This window comes from Macrobrachium nipponense, chromosome 15 (genome assembly GCF_015104395.2).
Source record: "Macrobrachium nipponense isolate FS-2020 chromosome 15, ASM1510439v2, whole genome shotgun sequence".
In the NCBI taxonomy this organism is placed as follows: domain Eukaryota; kingdom Metazoa; phylum Arthropoda; class Malacostraca; order Decapoda; family Palaemonidae; genus Macrobrachium; species Macrobrachium nipponense.
In genome coordinates, this window is record NC_087208.1 from 59,181,580 (window position 1) to 59,205,734 (window position 24,155).

Sequence of the window (24,155 nt, forward strand, 5' to 3'; positions counted from 1 at the left end):
CCGCACTCATTTCTTACCTTCGGGTATATACCCATAGGGCCTTGGACACTTTTCCTGGGGGACCGTGGTGGCTGCTCACAAGTTATTGGAGTCTACCCAGCACCCGAGCAGACAGAACAGCATCGCATTCCTTGCGTGAAACTGACATGTGATATGGACGAGTGAAAGAGCAGTGTGACTGGGTTCTCTTCCTCTTCGTTCTTATCCTCTACCTGTGGCAGAGGGCCGTGGCGCAGTACACTGAAACAGGAGGGCCAATGAGGTAGCTAACACCAAGCTCCATTCTATCCCTTTCAGTAGGGATAGGCGTGTTTATCCACCACTCCCCGACAAGGGGGGGGAGGGAAGGCCAACAAGAGACAAACCATGTCTTATTCGGCCTTGAAGTAGGAACTAGTTCTTTGCCTTTTGCTATTTATAAGAGGTAAGCTTCCCTCCCCTCTTATAAATCTGGTCCAGAAGTCGACTGCTGATCCTGCGGTGCACACCCCGATCAGCAGGGAAGAGCCTAGGATCCCTCCTCTGCTCTTACGACCAGGGAAGGCACCAAGGTAGGATGAACACCCAGTGTGTTCCTAAGTACTCAAGATTCCCACCACAAGAAGTGAGTCTTCCTATGGTTAAAAGGATCGATGGTTTGGTACGTATCGGAAAACAAAATAACAATCTTGTCGGAAATTGTATTTTCCTAAACATACAAACCCTGAGGTCCTCTACATATAGTCCCCACCTCATGCCACCCCTCACTCTGGCTTCCTGGGCCTAAAGCAAAGTGTATCCTCTCGCGTGTCCGAGCTGACCGCCAACTGCGGACAAGTAGTTAACTACCTAACCCCTTGTTCAAAGCTTTACGAACCGGTTCACTACCACTAAGTACCTTCCTATTGTTAAAGAAACCTCCAGGTTTGCATAGTAGGAAAAAGACAATTTCGACAAATGTTATTTTGAAAAAATATGAATATTTGAAGATTTTACAGTTTGAGAAAAAATTTAAACCATTTTGGGGGCAGATCATTTTATGGGACTAATCAACGCGGTGTTCTTGTTCAGATTTGTTGCTGTGAAAACCATCACAGAACATAACCCAAAGTTTGAAGGCTTGGAAGTTGATGAGAGGGATCTCAAGTACTATGCTGTCAATTCAGGTCGCTGTTTCTTTTATGACAGAGAAACATATAGTGGAGTGCAGACAAGGATAATGAGTTTAAGGTATTTATGTATGGATTTGAGTATGTTTCGCATCTTTTTTTGTTTTTTCCTCCTGTGTTTAAATTTCATTAGTAGTCAGTTGGTTTACCAGTATTTTAAAAGGTCATCCATGTAAGTGATGGATCATAAATTCTGTACCACAAGCCATACAAAATAAACTAATATAGTGTTTGTTTATTGCAGGAACTCTGGAGTGAAGAGGATAACATACACAAATAGAGTCAGAGTGCCGGAATTCTCAAGTGGGTTTAAAATAGTAGAAAGACGGATAGAACAATTAGGTCCGCCCAATGTTGCCTGTCGAGACTTGGGAGAAAAAATAATAAAGCAAACTGAAAACAGTGTCCCTCAAGATATAGAGCTAACCCACATGGGTAAGTGTTGAAAGCCAAAGATTTGTGGCTTTAAACTTTAGAGTTCAATGAAAACATTTAATATCATAAATGGAGGAGTTTGATTCGATTGCATTCATAGGATTGATCTTCTATTCAAAGGTTATCTTTAGATGGAGACTCCTGTATTTTTTTTTTAGCTCGGAGTCAACACTTTTTTTAGGGGGTCTATTCTCTCAATTTTCTCTTTGTTGGAAAGAATGAATGATGCACACTTTTCTGTTGAATGTTTCATTATTATATTCAGTAAATTTACATTAATTAGTGAGCGTCAAACTTGGCAAATAATTAGATATACTCTTTATAAATAATACTTTATTGTGGTTCATGAACCTTACCTGTCAGATATATATATAGCTGTATCTACGAAGTCCGATAGAATTTAAAACTTAAGAACCACGTAGTGGGAAGTCAGGTGGTAGTACCCATTCCCGCCGCTGGGAGGAGGGTATCAGGAACCATTCCCATTTTTCTATTCAGAATTTTCTCTGTCGCCGGTACGTAAACATCGTTGTCAGTAACTCCATCTGGGGAGTTTGAAAAACTTGTCGTGTACTTAAGTATCTGATTGACTTTTGGTTTTTGACTTTGGAATTCTGTGGTAGGCCACACGTTATTTGTGGACTGTTTTAGATATTGGCTTGATTTTTTCCTTAAAACTAAGATGTCTGGTATAGTTCAGCTAGCTCCAGGGTATGCTGTAAGGATGAAAGTAAGGTGAGGATACCGAAAGCTTAGGTTAGACCCCCACACAGTATGCACGAATTGTAGGGGACATTTGTGTATTGTGATGATCGTGATAAGGAGTGTGAACGTCTGTCTGATTCGGTTGGAAGCGCTTGAAATACTATGTTACGCAAGTGGGAGCGTGATTAGGAAAGGAGGTCTTCCTCCAGAAGTATGTCCAGGACAGTAACAACGTGTTTCCCACAGGGGGGGGGGCATGTAATGTTTCTCCTGCTAACCCTCAGTAAGCATTTGCAACTCCTTATAACCCTGTAGGCGCTTCGGCCCCGAAATGTGTCGGTGAGGGTAATGCTACCTTTCTGTGGATGTCTTGATTCGCTGCGTAATCTGGAATCTAAAGTGATCGCTTAGAAGGTAAAAGTGATCATAGTGCAGTGAAGTGCAGTGATAGTGCCCTAATGTTGTCAGATGGGCCCTATAATGCCTCTAGGCCTGGACCTCTGCCGGACTCCAGGATACAGGGAGAGGGCATGTGAAAAAGCCGGATGGAGAGTTACGGGGAAACCCCAACGATCTGGCACCTTCGGCAGTAAACTGTTGATGCTCCAGGCTGCCAAGGGAGTGTGATCGTGCGCGTCTTTATTACGGAGTGCTTCTCCCGTCCTACCGAGGCGTCCTACCCCGTGCGAAGGGGTGGAGTTCTCGGCGCGGACTCTTGCCGTTGAGAGGGCTTTAGATGAGCGGGACGCTTTAACGTCCTTTCGCTTCCTGCGATCTGCGGTCCTCTCGTATAGTTTTGCAGCTTCCCGCCGCAGAAGAGGACTAGGACGTCATCCGCTGATGACACATTAGAGCGCCCCAGTCGGCTCCAGGGATCGTACTGTGGCGTTCCTGTGAGCAAGGAAGAAAGCGTCCCTCGCCCCTCGTCTTCTCACAGGATCAGCCCTTCTCCTGAGAGGGAGTCTTCCTCCCACCTAACAAGAAGATCATCCGCTCTATGCAGCAACAGCTTGCTTCATTGCTGTCAAAGAGAGAGGCAGAACCTTGTCAGGAGGAGGAAGATGACAGACTAGCCAGTAAGAGGACCAGACAGTCTCCCTCCCTCCCTTCTTCCTTGCTCGTCTCTGTCACCTGTTTTCGTCGCCCTACTAGATTTGATTGGCTCGCCAAGCGGTTATCTAGAGGGCGCGGGACCGTTCTCTAAACGTTCTTCCATTGAGGGGTAGCAAACATCGATAGCGCTCTCGGAGCAAGGACTGTTTCTGCTCTCAGGACGCTTCCCCTCTCTTCGCTGCGTGACGCTCCGTATCCGATCAGACGTTCGCTTCAGCTGCAAAGCAGGATGTTGCTTTTCCTGCTAGCTCGCCTTCAGTGCAAGCTGCTTCGCGCAGTCAAGTGACGCTCGCCAAGGTGTCTCTCGCTCTTCCCTGAAGGACGCCTCTCTTGCTGCACAAGGCATCGACGACCGCAGCTTGCTAAGTGGACTCTTTCCATTCAGCTGCATACATGGCTGCTCGTCATGGGACGCACCATCGTGCGCTTGTATGGACTCTCGTCAGGACGCTAGGCATGACCTTCGCTGGAAGTTCTTGGAGCTATCAGGTGGACGCTGACATGGACGCTCTGCAACGCTCACACGTTCTTTCTGACCGGGCCCTCAAGACGCTAGCCGCTTCAAGAGGCGCGCCATGTTTCTTTGCTCAGGTAGCTTCTGCTTTGGTTAAGGATCTTGCTGTTAGAGTTTTTGGAAGAACGCTCACTTGCTGCTTTGCCTCGTCTTCTCAGCAACGCTCTTGTTTGAGGACTGGGTCCGAAACAGTCTATTACCTCTTTCCTTCGGTGGTCCAATCTAACCTTACCTGAGAAGAGGGTGAGGGTAGCAGCGCCTTGGATGGAAGCTAACAGACGATCAACCTGCAAACATCTGCCTTCTCTGATTTACCAGGTCTTCGCCCGCCTTCCTCTGGAACATCGTGTGGGGATTATTTTCAACCCTATAGCGCCTCGCCTCAGCCCCTTCCAGTTATAGTCTTCGAAAGCCAGCAAGTTCCCCGGTTTCGGTTAAGATGAAGAAGTCTCTTTCGACCAAGAGAGCTGTAGGAAGGTCCACATTGGGAAGGAGTAAAAGGAACCTCAAGGGAAGACCTCCTTTTTGCCCTACTGCCGTCAAGACTTTAGCTGGAAAGGCAGGTATCGCGGTACGAGACAGGAGAGGACGTCGGGACTGAGAGTTTCCTCTTTTGCTCAGGGGACTTGGCCAGCCTGGTGGATGCAATCGAGGAGGTTGCTTCTCTCATCCGCGAAAGTGACATGGTACAACTTCGGAATTAGGACCACCATTTAAAGGGCATCTTTAGTACGTTAGAACGTGTTTAACTTCTGGATGGTGCTTGGGGGTAATGGATACCAAGTCACGAGCCAGGACCGATTAGACGGGGAGTCTGTCAGCGTCATGGCATGTAGGGACAAGGCCGTCAGGGATGGTTCGGAGAGCGGCTTCGCAACTTTGCACAGACTCTTGAAAAAGAGAGGGCTGTTCTGTAACTTTACGGCGAAGTCGGTTCCTCCTCGAATAGGGCGGAAAAGTTGTTTTGTTTGCCCAATCTTTCGAAACCATCTCTTTCCCAGGCTATGGTCAAAGAATCTGCCGTCAGCGTGCAAGAGAAAGCGACACAGGACCTGCTTGCCTCAATCTTATCGACGTCCTGCTGTCCCTTCGACGTCTTCGGGAGTCAAGCTTCAAGAAGCAGAAACCTTTCAAGTGGAACTTCCTGAGACCGTCTCCTCGAGGAAGAGGCCTTCCCAGAGGCAGAGACCCTTCGCAACCCAGGGGCAAAGAAATGAGTACGCAGCTTCGTCTCTGTTAGGAGCCAGGCTTGTTATTTGCTCTTGTTGAGAATTGAGTCCGAAAAGTACTATTACCTCTTCCTTCGGTGGTCCTTTACCTTACCTGCAGAAGAGGGTGAGGTGAGCAGCGATTCGGAGGAAGCTACACGACGATCAACCTGAAACATCTGCTTCTCTGATTAACAGGTCTGTCGCCCGCCTTCTTCTGGACTCGTGTGGGATATTTTCCAAAACCCTCTGATCCTCGCTCTCCGCCTTCTCAGTTATAGTCTTCGAAAGCAGCAAGTCCCGGGTTTCGTTAAGATGAAGAAGTTCTCTTTCGACAAAGAGAGCTTTTCGGAAGGTCCACGAATTGGAGTGTAGTCACGGAAAACCTCAAGGGAAAGACCTCTTTTGCCCTACTGCCGTCAAGACTAGCGGCAAGGCAGGTATGCGGTACGAGACTAGGAGAGGACGTCGGACGAGAGTTTCCTCTTTGCTTCAGGGGGACTTGGCCAGCCTGGTGGATTGCATCGCGGAGGTTGCTTCTCTCATCAGCGAAAGTGAAATGGAAAAAAACTCGGAAATTAGACCACCATTTAAAGGCCTCTTCGTACTTTAGAAGTGTTTAAAACTTCTTGGGAATGGTGTTGGGGTGTATGGATACCCAGTCACGTAGTCCAGACTCGATTTAGCCTGGGGGAGTGTCCCAGCGTTCATGGAATGTATGACATAGGGCCGTAAGGGATGGTTCGGAGGAGCTGCTCGGCATTTTTTGCACAGGACTTCTGAAAAAGAGAGTGCTGTCTGTAAACCCTTTACGGCGACGTCGGTTTCTCCCTCGCATAGGCGGAATTGTTGTTTGCCCATCTTTCGAACCATCTCTTTCCCCAGGCTATGGTCAAAGATCTTGCCGTCAGCTTGCAAGAGAAAGCGACACAGGACCTGCTTGCTCAATCTTCTCGACGTCCTGCTGTCCCTTCGACGTCTTCGGGAGTTCAAGCTTCAAAGAAGCAGAAACCCTTTCAAGGTGGATCTTCCTTGAGACCGTCTCCTCGGAGGAGGCCTTGGCCCAGAGGCAGAGCCCCTTCGAAACCCAGGGGCAAGAAATGAGTACGCAGTCCTTCAGTCACTGGTAGGAGCCAGGCTTCGTTTATTTGCGGAAGCCTGGAGAGAGAGAGATACGGACAGCTGGTCGCTCAGCATCATCGAGAAAGGTTACAAGATCCCTTTCCTGAAACCGCCCACGCTGTGCACGACACCCAGGGATCTGTCGCCCTCTTACCGTCGGGAGAAACAACAGATTCTTTACAATCTGCTTGAGCAGATGCTCGAAAAGAGAGAGTTAGAACAGGTCTTGGACCTAGAATCCCCGGGCTTTTACAACAGATTGTTCCTGGTGCCGAAGCAGTCGGGAGGGTGGCGACTGGTGTTAGACGTAAGCAGTCTAAACCTCTTTGTGGAGAAACACAGGTTCAAGATGGAGACGCCTCAGTCAGTTCTTGGGGCCTTAAGACTGGGCAATTGGAGGGTGTCATTAGATCTTCAGGGTGCCTATTTTCACGTCTCGATCCATCCCCAGTCGATGAAGTACCTGCGGTTTGCCCTGAAGGGGAAGGTATTCCAATTCAGGGCTCTTTGCTTTGGGTTGAGCACGGCCCCGATGGTCTTCACCTTTTTAATGAAGAAAGTGGCGAGGTGGCTTCATCTGTCAAACGTCAGGATCTCTCTTTACCTAGACGACTGGCTCATTCGAGCCTCTTCAGAAGCCCGGTGTCTGGAGGACCTGCACACTACTTTGACGTTAGCGAAGTCCCTGGGACTTCTGGTGAATTTCGAAAAGTCACATCTGACCCCAACCCAGTCCATCGTGTATCTGGGGATTCAGATGGATTCAGTTTGTTTCCCTAGGGAGACTGCACCTCAGACCTCTTCAGTTTTTCAGTTTTTCCTGTCAGACAACTGGAAAGACAAGGACAATCAAGATTTGATCTTGAAGATCTCGGAAGAGGTAAAAGGTCACCTAAGGTGGTGGTTCAATCCTTTGAAGCTGTCGGAGGGATTTTCCCTCAAGCTTCAGAACCCCGACCTAGTGTTGTTCTCCGACGCATCTACATCGGGGTGGGGAAGAACACTAGGGGGGGGAAGAAGTGTCAGGCACCTGGAGAGGGGAACAGGTGTCTTGGCACATAAACCTCAAGGAGCTGGCAGCCATTCATCTAGCGCTCCAGTTCTTCCAAGACAAAGTCTCTCGTCGGATAGTGCAAATCAACTCGGACAAAACCACAGCTCTGGCCTACATCAAGAAGCAGGGAGGAACACAATCTCGGTCCCTGTTCACTCTAGCGAAGGAGATCTTGTGGGCGAAAGCACGGGACGTCACGATCCTTACGAGGTTTGTCGCAGGCGTCGAGAACGTCCATGCAGACACCTCAGTCGGCAAGGTCAACTGCTGCCGACTGAATGGACCTTTCATCAAGATGTATGCCAGGAGCTGTGGAGTTTGTGGGGACGTCCTCTTGTGGACATCTTCGCGACGTCGAGGACGAAGAGGCTTCCACTTTACTGCTCCCCGGTTCTGGACCCAGGAGCAGTGGCGATAGATGCCCTTCTCTGGGACTGGACAGGGCTAGACCTTTACGCCTTTCCCCCGTTCAAGATCCTAGGGGAAGTTCTAAGAAAGTTTGCAGCTTCAGAGGGGACGAGGATGATGCTAGTCGCCCCTTTCTGGCCTGCGGAAGACTGGTTCACAGAGGTCATGTCCTTCGTAGTAGACTTCCCGAGGACGCTTCCGTCAAGGATAGATCTACTCAGACAGCCCCACTTTGAGAGGTACCACAAAAACCTCCCCGCTCTGAGTCTGACTGCGTTCAGACTATCCAAAAGCTGGCCAGGGCGAGAGGTTTTTCAAGACCTGTAGCAAGAGCTATTGCCAATGCAAGGAGAGCTTCCTCTCTTGCAGTGTACCAATCGAAGTGGGCCGCTTTCAGGAGTTGGTGCAATAAGAAGGGCATTTCCTCCACCACGACCTCTGTGAACCAGATCGCTGACTTCGTCCTTTACCTGAGGAAGGACTTGAAGCTGGCAGTCCCGACAATAAAAGGCTACAGAAGTGTGCTGTCTGTAGTCTTTCAACACAGAGGCCTGGACTTGGCTAATGACAGAGACCTTCACGATCTCTTAAGGTCATTCGAGACCACGAAGGTACCTCAACCTAAAGTGCCGTCATGGAACTTGGACGTGGTTCTAAAGTTCCTCATGTCCAGCCGTTTCGAACCGCTTCACTCTGCGTCACTAAGAGACGTGACTAGAAAGGCTGTTTTCCTAACTCCACTGGCAACCACTGGCAACGGCGAAGAGAGTTAGCGAAATTCAAGCCATGAGTAAGCACGTTGGTTTTAAGGAGCATAATGCCGTTTGTTCTTTGAGCCCGACGTTTTTGGTAAAGAACGAGAATCCGTCCAACCCTTGGCCCAAGACTTTTGAAATTAAGGGTATGGCCGAAATCATTGGTCGGGAGCCAGAGAGAGTCCTGTGCCCTGTCAGGGCTCTCAAATTCTACTTGCGGAGAACGAAGGAATTTAAAGGTCCTTCTGGTAACTTGTGGTGTTTGGTCAAGAGACGAGACCTGCCAATGTCTAAGAATGCTCTGGCATTCTTCTTGAGGGACACCATCAAGGAAGCACATTCATCTTGTAGTGACAGTGACATGAAGCAGTTTAAAGTGAACGCTCACGAAGTGAGGGCTATCTCTACCTCGGTAGCCTTCCAAAAGAACATGGCACTCAGTAACATTTTGAGTGCCACCTTTTGGCGTAGCAACTCGGTGTTCGCTTCACACTACCTGCATGTATATGTTTCCTAAAATCCTATTCTGTCTCTCCCCACCCCCAAAGGTGGGATTCAGCTATAGTATATATATCTGACAGGTAAGCTTCATGAACAAAATGATATTATGATACAATAAAGTTTGTTCATACTTACCTGGCAGATATATATAATCAAAGTGCCCACCCACCTTCCCTCAGGAGACAGTGGGAATAGAAAATCTGAATAGAAAATGGGAATGGTTCCTGATACCCGCCTCCCAGCGGCGGGAATGGGTACTAACCACCTGACTCCCACTACGTGTGTCGTAAGTTTTGAAAGTTTGTCGGACTTCGGAGAATACAGCTATATATATCTGCCAGGCAAGTATAAACAAACTTTATTGTATCATAACAATATCATTTTATTCTAGTTGTGGTTCTAAAGGTTTTTTTCCTTGATACAAACGAGAAAATGTTTTAAGGAGCAGTGGAACACAGTGATGTTTGTACTGTTATATTGGATTGACTTATTATTGTCCAGTTTGCCTGCTCTAAATATTCTGGTGAAAGAAGCTTTCAAAATGCTTAAAAGATGGTTAAGTTAGTTTTAGAAAAAGCCATAGTTGCACTGGTGGAATATGTGTGTGTGAATATGTATTGTGCAGCAGTGTTTGCAATTTACAAATCCCCTTTACATTGCTTTTGTTGATTATGAGAAGGTATTTGACACTACCTACAGACCAGTTGTACTTGAGGTCTCTTCTCACGCTGGTATTATGATTAAATATATAAGATTAATTGAAATTATCCCTGAAGAAATTAATGCAAATTAAATGTAAGAGTATTGTCAAGTGACTTAGCTGTAAATTGGTGAGTGGTACAGAGGAAGGATATGTCACCTATACCGCTTTCCCTTCTCATGCATTTTTAATGAAAAATGTGGTTGGAGATGAAGGGTTTTAGATTGAAATAGACAGTCCCCAGTTAATGGCAGGGGTTCCATTCCTGGCCGAGTGACGATAACTGAAAATTACCATTAACCAGAACATCACAATAATTATGGTAATGAATGGCATTTATGATGCCGTAAACCCTGATGAACTGTTTAATGGTCGTTAAGCAGTTATCGGGAAATAAACTACTTACCGATGCCGATAAACTGTTTACAGACACTGATAAATTGCTGACTGTTCCAAAAATTGCTTACTTTTGCCAAAAATCTTGTTAACAACATTGCTAGCCAAACACTGGAACACTTAACCAATGCCACCAGTAAGTGGGAACTGCCTTTAACAATATAAATTTGACAGACATGAAGTATGTTGCTGATGTAGTTTTAATTAGCAAAAAAAATCACAAGACTAACAAAGTTAGTCTACTTAATATTAGGCTTCCTACATGAAGAGGTAAATAATAGTAGATGGAAAAAGGATTAATGAGAGCGAATCTTTCAGGTGCATTTTTGTAGGGACAGTGATGTCCAGGTGGTAATCAGTGCAGATTCTCATGAGTTGGAATTTAGTGAAAGATTAAAGTGGGAATATCAAATGATTGTCAAGATGAATAAGAATTGGAAACCAAGTAGACTGACATCACAAATGAGAGTAAAAATATTAATTGTTCCGATACGTATACAAACCCTTGGTCCTTTAATAATAGGAAGGTACTCAGCGGCAGCTGTGAACCGGTCGTAAGCTTCGAACAAGGGGGTTCGGTAGTTAACTACTTGTCCGGCAGTTGGCGGTCAGCTCGACTGCGAGGAGAGGAGTCACTTTGCTTCCGGCCGCATAGGTGGATGGACGTGTTGCTTGCCTCTCTGCCCGCTTCTTGTTGTATGCTTTGTTTGCTTCACTGCGTGAAGGCTTTTTTCTTTCTCTGTTACTGTGTGTATTTATGCAAGGATACATGTAAGTACGTGTGTGTTTTTGTATATCATACAGTGATTATTGTGATTCGAAATGGAATCCCAAGAGCCGGAGAGACCCCCTCGCCCCCCCATCAGCTGCAGATTGTGCCCTGGTGTGGAGGGCCGTAAGTGTGGGGCCTTTCGATCATCTGTTGAGGTGGTTGATCCTCATGAGTTTTGTACTTGGCGTAGAGGGCGGGAATGCTCTCGCACCGAGACATGTGATGTGTGTGTGTTTTGGGGGGAGGAAGGAGTCGTCGGAGGGTTCTCCAGCTATGCCCTTGGTTACGGACACGTCTTCTTCTTTTCTCCCTCCATCTCAGCTCCCTCGTATGGCTCTTTCCCCTTTCGGGGGTTGGGGAGGTTTCTCACTCCTTCTCTCTCGATCAGTCGAGTGTGGAGAAGGGGCTAAATACCCCCGACTCCAGTTGTACTCGGGGTCCTCCGTTCGCTCAGGGTGGGGAACTGGGCCCCCCCACCCGGGCAAGGGGACCCCCCCACTAACTCACGACTTTTCCCTTCCTCAGACCTGCTGCCACGGGGGGACGATCTCGGATGGCCTGTTACTTGCTGGGGCTGCGAGGGACACCGACGGTCCAGGGGCTGCTGAGTCACCTGGCGAGAGGGGCCATGCCGGTAACGCACGGCCCGACCACCACGACTACCACGACGGTGTCCACGCCTGGCTACGCTGCTCCGCCGCACCTGGTGTACACCCAGCACGTAGCCATGGTGACCCCTACAACTGCTGCGCAGACACTGCTGCCGGAGGTTTCGATGCCCGCTGTGACGCAGCCACCTGGTTTTGCCGCTCCTGCTACAGCCCCGGACTTCCAGTGTCCCAAGAGCTCTCCCCTGGACCTGCCCCCTGAGCAGAGGATGCCGCTGGTTCCTGCCCCGCCTCCTGTTCCCGAGTATGCTGCTGCTCCAGTTCCGGTACCAGTTCCTGCCGCCGTCGTTCCTGCCCATGGTGTTGCTGCTCCCACCCCAGGTCCTTCCAGACAGGTGCAGTCGGGCCCTGTTGCTTTGGCAACTGCCCTGGCTCTGTCCTGGATGGAAGACCTGACGGTGGTGTTGAGGAAGCTGACGAAGAAGAAGAGGAAGGTGTCGTCATCGTCTTCTTCGTCGTCGTCGTCGTCTGCCGCCGCTTCCCCTTCAACTTCTCTCTGAGACTTCTTAGGGTCTGTCCCAATCCGGTGGGATGGTTGGGACTTCCGCCGGTCCTCCTGTTCCTTCGGGAACAGGTCCCGTTTCTCCTTCCGTAAGGGAGAAGAAGACGGGGACCGGAGGAGCGCCGGCTAACACAGGTACCTCCTCGCCTGGCACTATTGGTTTTGCCTCGGCGCCAGGTACCGTCTCGGCCTCTCGTTCGCGAGTGTTACCAAGACCCAGGCAACCGAGTCCGCTCGGCCCCAAGATCCAGGCATGGAGCGGAAGACTGGAGAGGGTCGCTCAGGTGACTCCCACCAGACCAGCGATCGCTCTCGCGGTGATACGCTGGTACCCAGGGTTGACGCGACGGTCCCAGACCACTCACAGGCTGAGGGGAGGAAGCGGTCCCCTCGGTCGCCTGAACCAGCCTCGGCTGGTCCAAGCGGTGTGATGCGCTGTGAGGACAGGCCTCGCTCCCACTGCGACAACGGACTCTTCAGGTCCCCTGACCTTCACTCCTACTGGGACCGGGCGGAGAGGGGGACCAGCAGCAGCTCTTCTGACGCTCGGGACTGTCGCCGCTGTTCTTGGTCCAGCTGCTCGACCAGGCCTGCAGCTCAGTCGCCACCGCGGGTTGGTGATCGCCTGCAACCCCCTCAGCACACCGGTTCTGTCGGTGGGCGCAGGGGGAGCGTCAGGTCTTCCTTTCCGATCCCTTCAACTTCCTCGGGCTTCACAGGAAAGAGCGAGGCGATCATGAGTGATCGCGAGGGACACGCTCCTTGCGATCCCGCCACTACTCCCTACGAACCTGGCACGGTCCTAGGACTGACCAGATCATATGCACAAGTGGCAGGAGGAGACCAGGAGGGGTCTGTTGTGGTTCCTCCTGTGAAAGGAGGAGGGTCTCGGGAGGCATTCTCGCTGGACGGGCTTGACGGTCCGTCTCCGCAGGATGCAGTCACTCCTGAGATCCAGAGGTCGTTCGCGGAGGTTATTGCGCTGATTCTTCAGCACAACGACCTCGGGTAAGAATCGCTGCTCCCACCCTCCGAGCCCACATCGGGCTTGGAGTCGTTCTGGGGACCTAAGAAGGAACCCAGGACGACGGTGGGTCTGCCGCGATCGGCCTTGGCTGACAGCGTACTGAGCCAAGTGGACGCTCTCGTCTCCGGACAGGAGGGTTTGCTAGGTCTGGTAGGTCTTCCAAGCTCCTTCCTCCACCTCTACCGCTACCGCTACAGAGGCGCTTCTACGTGCCTTCAGATGACCCTCTGCACCTGCTCCTGTCGGAGAAATTCTGGTTCTCGCAGCAAGAGGCACTTGCCTTGGAATCTACCGCAATGGCAGCATTCCAAGCAGTCTCCTGGATCGATCTGTGGTCCATCACAGTGTCGAAAGCCGCAGCCTCCTTTGGGAACATCACTCCTGAAGGGGACCCGGCTTTTGTGAGACTGCCAGTCTGAAGGTAGGGCCATCTCCTACCTGGCCCACCAGACGGCTAACCTGTGGGCCAACCTGGTTCTGTGGCGTAGAGACGCTGTTTCTCATCCGAGTGACCAGGTGGCTGGGCGTGAGGCGGACCCTGGGTCTTCGCAACGGACCGGTGCGGAGTTCCTCCTCTCTCTTCCCCAGAGAGATGGTGGACGCTGTGGTGGAACAGCGGCGCACCGACGACAGTGACCATCTTGTCCACCAGGCAGTCTCCAAGGTGGCTGGGCAACCTCGGACGACTGCGGCTAAGCCCAAGAGGTTAGCTAGCGCTTCCTCTGCGGCCAAGACGATTGCCTCGTCGAAGCCGAGAGGAAAGACTCTGCCTTCGACTTCTGCTGTAAGAAGTGATCGCATCCAGCCCTCCTCCGAGTCCTTCTCTCGAGGAGGATCTGGGAAGAAGAGTCGAAGAGACGAAGGAAATGCTAGGGACGGCGTTCCCCCTCACCTGTTGCCGGAAGTAGGGGGGTGCCTGGCGAGCCATTAGGCAACATGGCAGCGCTACGGTACGGAGACCTAGATAGTGATCGTCCTTCGGGAGGGATATTTACTACCCTTCAAGTCTTGGCCACCCCTCACCTCCAACCCGCTCCATCTGCAAACCTACGTTCCTGTCTCGACCAAGGACGTGACGCTTCGGCAGGAAGTAAAAGGCATGCTGAGCAAACGTGCTGTGGAGATCATATGGGATCAATTGCCGGGCTTCTACAGTCGACTTTTCCTGGTGAAGTCCTCAGGGGGGCTGGCGCCCTGTGATAGATCTCTCTCCCTTGAACCGATTCGTTCGCCAGACTCAGTTCACGATGGAAACAGCACGTTCAGTGCTCGATTCCATCAGGGAGAACGACTTCATGCTTTCGGTGGATCTGAAGGACGCATATTTCCAGATACCCATCCATCAATCCTCCAGGAAGTACTTCCGCTTCATCCTCGACAGGACGGTGTACCATTTCTGGGCACTTTGTTTCGGTCTCTCAACCGCCCCACAGGTGTTCACGCGAGTCTTCACGCTGGTGTCGGCTTGGGCCCACTTGGTAAGGATTCGCCTTCTGAGGTATCTCGACGATTGTTTAGTCCTGGCGAGCTCCCGCTCGCAGTTGCTACAGGACAGAGATTGACTCCTCGAATTCTGCGGCGATCTGGGGATCGTAGTGAATTACGAGAAGTCGTACCTCGAGCCCAAGCAGAGGATGAAGTACCTAGGCATGCTGATCGACACGGTAGCAGGGCAAGTCTTCCCCGCAGATTTGCGGAACCAGCAGGTTCAGGGAGGCTGCAAGACAGTTCCTGTCTCTACAGGAGCAACCAGCTCAGCAGTAGCAGGTCGTGATCGGTCACCTTTCGTCTCTCGAGAAGCTAGTCCCTCACGGGGCGTCTTCACCTGCGGTCTCTTCAGTGGAGACTAAAGGAGTATTGATCACAGGCAAGGGACCCTCCCTTCTTCCCCGTGTCCTTCACGGAGGAGGTGAGGCAGGTAACCCAATAAGAGGAGTGCCTCTTCGCACTCCTACCTCCTCCTCCTCCATCCTCCTCCCCTCCCTCCTCCTCCTCCTCCTCCCGAGATGTTGCTGTTCTCAGACGCATTGACCGAGGGATGGGGCGCGCACCTGGAGGAGTTGCTGACTGCAGGCGTGTGGGACCATCGCGACAAGCACCTTCACATCAACGTCCTGGAGCTCAAGGCAGCGTTCCTCGCTCAATCCAAGAGTTTCCGGGACTGTCTGGTGGGACACTTGGTGGTGTTGATGAGCGACAACACCACGGTAGTGGCGTACGTCAACAAGCAGGGGGGCCTAGTGTCCCTCCCGCTGCACCAGTTGACGTTGCAGGTGCACGAGTGGGCTGTGGCACACTCAGTAGAGCTGTCAGCCCACTACATTCCAGGAAAGAGGAATGTGGTAGCCGACAAGCTCAGCACGTCAGGATCAGGTGATAGGGACTTGAATGGTCCCTTCATCCAGATGTGGCGGAAAGGTCTTCAACCTGTGGGGGCGTCCAGTCATAGATCTGTTCGCCACCTGGCACAACAGAAAACTCCAGGTTTTCTACTCAGTTGTGCCAGACCCATGGGCAGCTGCAGAGGACGCTCTTCAACATCCGTGGGACAACTTCTTCGTTTACGCCTTTCCCCCGTTCTGTCTGATTCGCAAAGTGATCAGCAGGGCGCTGATCACCGCGAACCTTCGGATGATCCTGGTGGCGCGCCATTGGGTACCCAGACTTGCTGGCTCTGCTTGCTGAAGTGCCGAGAGAGATTCCCTTCTGGCACAACCTCCTGTGCCAGCCACACGTAGAACGGTACCACCGGTCCGTCGAGTCCCTGTGTCTTCACGGCTGGCTGTTATCCACCATCTCTTGGGAGCGAGAGGCTTTTCTTGCAGCGCAGTAACAGAGATGGCTGGATACCTCAGACAGTCCTCTGCAGCTGTGTACCAGGGGAAGTGGTCCGTCTTCTGTGGTTGGTGTTGTGGACGGGGTCTCTCTCCTCTCTGAGCCACTGTTTAGCAGGTAGCGGATTTCCTCGTCTTCCTTCGCTGAGAGAAGCTCCTCTCCGTCTCCGCAGTTAAAGGATATAGAGCTGCCCTGGCCCTAGTCCTTAAACTGCGAGGTGTGGATATCTCCTCTTCTTTCGAGATCTCCCTCCTGATTAAGAGCTACGAGAGGTCTTGCCCACCCAGGGAACTTAGGCCCCCGGGGTAGGATGTGACTCTCGTTCTTAGTAGTTTGACTCACAGACCTTTCGAGCCACTCCGAGAGTCATCAGACATGGATCTGACCCTCAAGACCCTCTTCTTGCTGGCCCTGGCATCAACGAAGAGAGTAGGGGAACTTCATGGTCTTTCCTTTGACGTCAAGCATTGCAGAGGATGGGGATCCGTGAAGCTCGATTTCGTTCTGACAACCGGTTCGAGTCTTTCACGAGAATCCTTCGGTCCCTGATGACCGGTTCGAGTCTTTCACGAGAATCCTTCAGTCCCTGACGACCGGTTCGAGTCTTTCACGATCCCCTCCCTGAAGGATTTCATCGATAATGATGCGGATGAGATGCTGCTTTGTCCTGTGAGGGCGCTATGGTGCCATCTGAAGAGATCTTGGCGACTCAGGCCTGAGTGTCGACACCTCTTCGTTTGCACCCTGGTTACCAAGAAAGAAGTTTCCAAGAACACTTTCTTTCTGGCTGCATGAGGTGATCAGGAGGGCGTACGACACGGATGGTAGTGACAACACCTGTACCCTTTGTCTGAGAGCCAACAAAGTCAGAGGTATTGGTCCAACCCTTGTGTTCCGTTCCGCAAGAACTTCTTCCTGGCGCAGGTTCTGAAGGCAGGGGTTTGGGCCAACCAGACCACCTTCACTTCATTCTACCTTTGGGATATTACCCACAGGTCCTTAGACACTTTTTCCTTGGGACCCGTGGTGGCTGCTCAACAAGTTGTATAGTCTACCCAGCACCCGAGCGGACAGAACAGCATCGCATCGTGTGACTGCATGAATGGACGAGTGAAAGAGAGTGTGACTGGCTTCTCTTCCTCCTTCGTTCTTCTCCTCTACCTGTGGGCAGAAGGCCGCAGTTGTCACTACGCTGAACAGGAGGCCAATGCAGGTAAGCTACACAACTGAGCTCCATCCTATCCCTTTCAGTAGGGATAGGAGTGTTTATCCACCACTCCCCAACAAGGGGGGGAGAGTGGAAGCCAACAAGAGACAAACCCATGACTTCATTTTGGCTCTTGATGTAGGAACTAGTTCTTCGCCTTTTGCTATTTATAAGAGGTACGCTCCTCCCTCTATAAATTTGGTCCAGAAGTCTGACTGCTGATCCTGCGGTGCACACCCCGATCAGCTGGGCAGAGGCTAGGATCTCTCCCTCTGCTCTTACGACCAGGGAGCGAACCAAGGTAGGACGAACACCAGTCTGTTCATAAGACTCAGATTCCACCCACCAAGAAGTGAGTCTTCCTATTTTTAAAGGACTGAGGGTTTGTATACGTATCGGAACAAATAACAATTTGTCGGAAATTGTATTTTTCCTAACTATACAAACCTGAGGTCCTTTACATATAGTCCTATTTCATGCCACCCCTCACTGCGTTTCCTGGGCCTAAAGCAAAGTGACTCCTCTCCTCGCAGTCGAGCTGACCGCCAACTGCCGGACAAGTAGTTAACTACCGAACCCCCTTGTTCAAAGCTTACGACCGGTTCAGCTACCACTAAGTACCTTCCTATTGTTAAAGGACCTCAGGTTTTTATAGTTAGGAAAAATGCAATTGTTCCGATACGTAATACAAACTTTTCGGTCCTTTAACAATAGGAATATACTTTCGGCGTAGCTGGAATTATGGCTGTTGAATCTTGAACAAGGTGGTTAGGCAGTAACTACCGTGGGGCAGGCTAGCCTGCCCGTATGTAAACACTCCTCTTTACTTTCGGCCGTCTTCCGAGGAAGATGTGTGTGTGTTTGTGAGCTCTGGCTGACTGGTTGTTAATCTTTTTTCCCGGTGGGATTCTTTTGGTTTATTTTTTCTATTTAAATATTATGCATATATGAGGCCGCCACTCGAACAACCGTCTATCTGCAAATTTTCGGATTTTGAGTTATACATACTTTCGAATCCAGCAACTCTTCTTTTATATACTAGTGTTTAGAAAATTGTAAAAAAAAATATGTTTTTCACGTTCATAATCTAGAGAGACTGAGAGTAACTAGAATTATAAATGCGCAATATTTGTAAGTTGTTATTCGAGTGAAAGAGCCTGGGATGAAAATGAATCGAACGACAGTATATCTGCAAAATTTGCAGATAAGCGGTTATTTGAAGGAAAAGGAGCCCGGATAATGTTCTGTCGAACAAAACTTTATCTGCAAGCGTCCACCAATGAGGTTCTTTGATTTGGTATGACGTCATATTTAAAGGGCACTTGGTTTGGCTGTCAAGTTCTCGTGTTCCTAGGTTTTTACCTTATAATTTTCATTAAGCATTGTTTCTGACAAAAATAACAGTTATTGCGATCATCAACTATGGGTAAAAAGCATAAGGAATCGAATGAAATGAAAAACAACGCAGTAGAATGTAGTACTCAGTGTGAAAAGAATAATGTGAGTGCACACGTAATTACTTCTCGGTCTTTTTATGGTAAAAAACCAGTGAAAATACCTTCCAAACAGTATACCTGACTGGATTTTAAAATCTATTAGCCTATCATTACTGTACCCAATATTGGATAGTCAGATGTGTTAAATGGGGACAAAAAGTTAGTCATGCTCTTTTTTATGCATAATTATGTGTAGCTAATACAAAAAAAGAAAAAAATGGTGCTAGTAAATCTTACATCCTACCATGCTTTTAGGGCTATAGTATGCTTTAACACATTTTTTTAGGTATAGTAGTTATGTGATTGCACCACTAGGCCTATATGAATGATGACCAAAGACGTGTCATAAGGAGAGCTACATAACTGAATAATTTTACAGAACACCATTCTTATAAAATAAAGTTTTTTAATTTTTATATTTCTTCTTCCCATCATTATATAATTATACTAGTTTTTAATTATTCAAGTTTCTAAAATCTAGGCTAAAATAAAATCTAGAAAAAAATGACATCATACCATTCATAATTATCACTTATATACGCATTCCAATGTTGACAAACTTCGGTTTTTTCCAGTTATAGTGTTGTTTGAGGTACAGTTTGGATAGACAGATAATATTTACACACATACTTGTAAAGAGCGTGCTTTTTAGCTTCATTTTGAAAAAAAGAATGATGTCATAGCATAATATTTACGGAAATATGATAACGTAAGCATTGCAAAATTTCAATCGCGTTTTTCTCCGATTTCTGTTTTGTGCAGATAGACGGTTGTTCGAGTGGTGGCCTCATATGGTGTTTGATATTAATAGTAAACAAAGGTTTGTCCTTGGTTTTTCAATTAATATACAAACCCACTTTTTGTGATAGCCTTTGTAACTGCCCCTCTACTTGTGTTAAGAGAGCCGGCGGCTAAGGTATGCCAACATATTTACATTCTTTCGCCCTTTAACACTGGCTCAGACCTGCATGAGGACGAGATATGTATTTATCATGAAGATGAGACATGTATTTAACGTAAGTGATATTGATCCTGTAACGGGACACGTATTCATCCGGAAATTACGCTTACGCTTGGGAATTACCAAGGGAACTTCAAAGGTTTGTCCGTGTTTTGTTGTTATGGCAATTTCTCTTCTTCTTCCTTTCACTTGCTATCGGAAGAAGGTAGAAGGATGGGCATGCGGTGCTGATGTTGGGGGATCTCCTCTCACTTCGGAGGGCGGCGCCCTTGGATGTGTGAGGAGTATCCTCATTACTTTAATATTTTTTTCCTTATTTCACAGACTAGTGGTGATTGTGTTTTCAGCAGTATTGGTTGGATGCTCTTCGTGTTGGTTATCCTAACCTTGGTATTGTACCTATGACTCGTAGCATGTTGCGTACCCGTCCTCGAGTTTGTGTACTGTCCCCTGCTGATAATAATTTTCATTACCACTACTACCCGGGAGTTATGTCACTGGACGAAGCTGTCGTGCTGCCCTGTGAGGTTCTACTCCTGATGTTAGAAGTCTGGCAGAAGGAGAAACTGAAGAGGAAGAGAGCTCGTCAAGTGTAGTCATTCTCCTCTTCGAGATTTTCATATCTTCATGCCTCCCTCCCTTCAACTTTTAGGCTTTGCCGTAAGAGAAGGTGGTCTCCCCCCCACTAAGAAGTCTCGTCACGGGACTTCTAAGGTTATGTCTCGCTCCAATGAGACAGATGGGTCTTCCGCTGGTCCTCCCGTTTTTTCGGGAACGGGGCCCGTCTCTCCTTCCTCGGGGAGGAAGCAGAGGGGGACCATGGAGGTACCGGCCACCGCTGGTATCTCCTCTCCCGGAACCGTCTCGGCCGCCCGCTTGCAAGCATTACCGAGTATATGGTCACCTACGCGTGACCGTGCAGTCAGGGTCCAGACTGTGGAGTTCGCTCCCTGTGTCAGGACCCAGGCATGGAACGGAAGATGGTAGGAGTTGCTCAGGTGACTCTTGCCAGACCGGCGATTGCTCTCGCAGCGATCGTCCGGTGGCCAGGGTTGACGTGACGTTCCCGCGGGTCCGTGCACGCAGAGACGGGTGGAGGCAGGCCATCCAGCCCTCTTTTAATTAATCCTTGACCAGTCTCGGGATGGCAGACGCTTCTCCTGCCAGGTAGGAGTTTCGTAGCCATCCTTGAGGAAGCGTTCTCTCCACTGCTACTCTCGCAGGTCCCTCCGGACAGGTGCAGTTGGGCCGTGTTGCTTCGGCAACTGCCCCAACTCCATCGTGAATGGAGGACCTGTCGGTTGTCCTGAGGAACTAGCGAAGAGGAAGTCTAGGAAGAATAGGAAGGTGTCGCCGCTGTCGTCTTCTGCCGCCTCTTCCCCTTTGACTTCTGAGGCCCCCCAGCCGAAGAATAAGAAGGTAGCCTCCTCCCTCCCTAAGAAGTCTCGCTCAGAGACCTCTAAGGGTCTGTCCCACTCCAGTGGGACAGTTGGGGCTTCCACTGGTACTCCTGTTCCTTTGGGTACGGGGCCCCTCTCTCCTTCCGCAAGGAAGAAGATGACAGGGACCGGAGGGGTACCGGTGTTGTACCAGCTAACACCAGTACCTCCTCTCCTGGCTCCAGAGGTTCCGCCTCGAGGCCAGGTACCGTCTCGGACTCTCGTTCGCGAGAGGTACCGAGTGTACGGTCACCTGCGGGTGACCGTGCAGCCAAGACCCAGGCAATCGAGTTCGCTTGGCGCCAGGATCCAGGCACAGAGCGGAAGACTGGTGGGAGTCGCTCAGGTGACTCCCACCAGGCCAGCGATCGCTCTCGTGGCGAGTCGCCGGTACCCAGGGTTGACGCGACGATCCCAGACCAGCCGCGGGCTGAGGTGAGGAAGCGGTCCCCTCGGTCGCCTGGACCAGCCTCGGCTGGTCCAAGCGGCGTGACGTGCCTTGAGGACAGGCCTCGCTCCCACCGCGAAAGCGGACTCTGCCGGTCCCCTGACCGCCGCTCCCACCGGGACCGGGCGGAGAGGGGGACCAGCAGCAGCTCTTCTGACGCTCGGGACCGTTGCCGTGGTTCTCGGTCCAGCCGCTCTCCCTGAGAGAGCTGCTCGACCAGGCCTGCAGATCGGTCGCCACCGCGGGTTGGCGAGTGTCTGCAGCCCCCCCCCCCCCCCCCCCCCCCTACACCCCCCCCCACCCCCCCCCCCCCCCCCCACCCCCCCCCCCCCCCCCCCCCCCCCCCCCCCCCCCCCCCCCAGGACGCCAGTTCTGCCGGTGGGCGAGGGGGGATTGTCAGGCCTACCTCTCCTATCCCTTCAACTTCCTCGGGCTACACCAGGAAGAGCGAGGCGATCAGGAGTGATCGCAAGGGGCGCACTCCTTAAGTTCTCACTGCAACAGCGGACTCTGCTGGTCCCCTGACCACCACTCCCACCGGGACCGGACGGATAGGGGAACCAGCAGCAGCTCTTCTGACGCTCGGGACCGTCACCACTGCTCTCGGTCTAGCTGCTCAACCAGTGCAGCCCGATCGCCAGCAGCTCTCCTAAAGAGACTTGACGCTCCGTTCTTGGTCCAGCGCTTCTCCGCAAGAAGACCACTGGTCTAGACCGGCAGCTCAATCGTCACCGTGGTTGATGATCGCCCACAGTCCTCCCAGCCTACCGGTTCTGCTAGTAGGCAGGGGAGGAGCTCTCGTAACAGCTCCCCTGATATAAGAGACCGACGCTCCATTCCTTGGTCCAGCGTTTCTCCGCATGAAGCTGCTGGTCCAGACCTGCAGCTCGATTGCCACCGTGGGTTGGTGATCGCCTGCAGTCCTCCCAGCCTACTGGTTCTGCTATTAGGCAGGGTAGGAGCATCAGGTCTCCCTCACCTATCCCTTCAACCTCCTCAGGCTACACCGGGAGGAACGAGGCGAACAGGAGTGACTGTGAGGAATGTACTTCTTACGGTCCGGCCACGGTCCTGGTTCGGTCTTGGGACCAACAGATCCTCGCTCAAGTGGTTGGAGGAGGAACGTGGGGGGCTGGCGAGGACGAATGACGCTTCCCAGACTCTCAGAGGGACCATCACCGCCGTTCACGTGGCGGTCCATCTGGACAACGCACTCAGAGACCAGGGTGGGGCTCCCCCTTCGGTCCTCTTCAGAGGTTTCGACCTCAATGAGGACGGGGAAGCATTGGAGGACAGTATCAGCTCTTTCCTGTCAGGTGCTCGCTCAGCCCCACCCAGATGATGGTCACGGTGGCGGCAGAAGTTTAGCCTACAGTACGAGTTCGTAACCCTCCTCGGGAAAACGTTTTCTCCAGATGGTAACGTTTTCCTAGACTCTGAGTGGCCATCACTGCACGGTGATGGCTGCTCGTACTCGGTTCTCCGACTGCTAGTTCCGCTGGGAAGGCGAGCGAGTATCCAATCTTCCTCCCCATTCCCTCTCTCCCTATGGCTGCAAAGGGAAGGGGAGGGATCCTGCAAAGTGTTCTCCGTAGGATTCCACGTTGGGGACTGCGTTCCTGGGGGGACCTTCGGGTCCTACCGGATTTAAGTCCCCGTCGTTGAGGAAGGATCTTGCCCCATCCTCGATTGCTACGGGAATCGGCGGGACCATCACACGATGATCGTCTGACGAATTCGGTGGGGGTTTCGCTGAGTGCTTAGAGTTCTTTGGAATTTCTAGCACTCTCCGAGTGTTCTGGTCTTCTACGATCTGCAAACACTTGGGCGAAACCACGGTCCAGAGTGGACGAGACGAGAATCCCGGATAATTGTTACTACGATGATCAGGAATCTCGCTGAGTGCTCGAATTCCTGGAATTTCTAGCGTTCGAGAAAAGCACTGCTGCTGAAGGAAGAATATCTCGGGAAGGGCTCAGCCTGGATGGACCTGACGGTCCGTCGCCTCAGTAGGCGGCCAACCCCGGGATAGAGAAGAACGGGTGGGAACATCCAGTTTAGCTTGAACTATCATCTTCAGTATCCTGTTATCACCATAGAAGTCTTTCTAAAGGGAAAACTTCTCCTTCACTCTCTTCATTAGAGTGAAGGGTGTCGGCTTCCAGTCCTTATTCTTGTTCCTCGAATGGAAGAGAATTTAGGATGGAGGTCTATGTACAGGAACCTACAAATATACTACGTATATTGCCCTCGCGACATGCTTCTGTTATCAGTTGAATTGTCCGAGGTGTAGGCACATACCATAGTTAACTCTACGGATTGTGACCAAGACGAATAGTATCTTCTTAATTGAACTGCAACTCGAGACTGCCCTGCAAACCTCCCAGGAGTTACCAGTTTCGATTTTGAGATACTTATGGTATTGTTTCAACAACAACACCTCTGCGTTTGCATTCACCAAAATCCGTTTCGATTAAATGCAAATACTCGAGCGTATTTTTTTGAGCTCGATGGTTCTAGCCGAACGTATTCCTTCTTGGAATGGATAACCTGGCAACTCAGGATGACGAGTGAGCGAGAGCTAGCGGTGTATTGGGCTGCGGCAGTACCAGCTGGCTTTCCAAGATAGCACGGTCAGATTATTTCTCTCTCCTCTACAATGATTGCCTACTGAACCGAATCTCTGCCTGGTAATCACACACTTAGGTCTCTGGTTGGCTGGAATTCTCGCATACGTGAAT

The 24,155-nt window shown here is 50.6% G+C and overlaps 1 protein-coding gene across 1 annotated transcript in view; it reads left to right on the forward strand.

The window, feature by feature from the left end:
* The first annotated feature begins 1,569 nt into the window (after positions 1-1,569).
* The window catches only part of LOC135194991 (dedicator of cytokinesis protein 4-like), a 180,019-nt gene continuing 157,433 nt past the window's right edge, over positions 1,570-24,155 (forward strand). The window contains exon 1 of the mRNA XM_064221244.1: positions 1,570-1,581. The gene's annotated coding sequence lies outside the window, so the exon portion shown is untranslated. The remainder of the gene's footprint in view (positions 1,582-24,155) is intronic.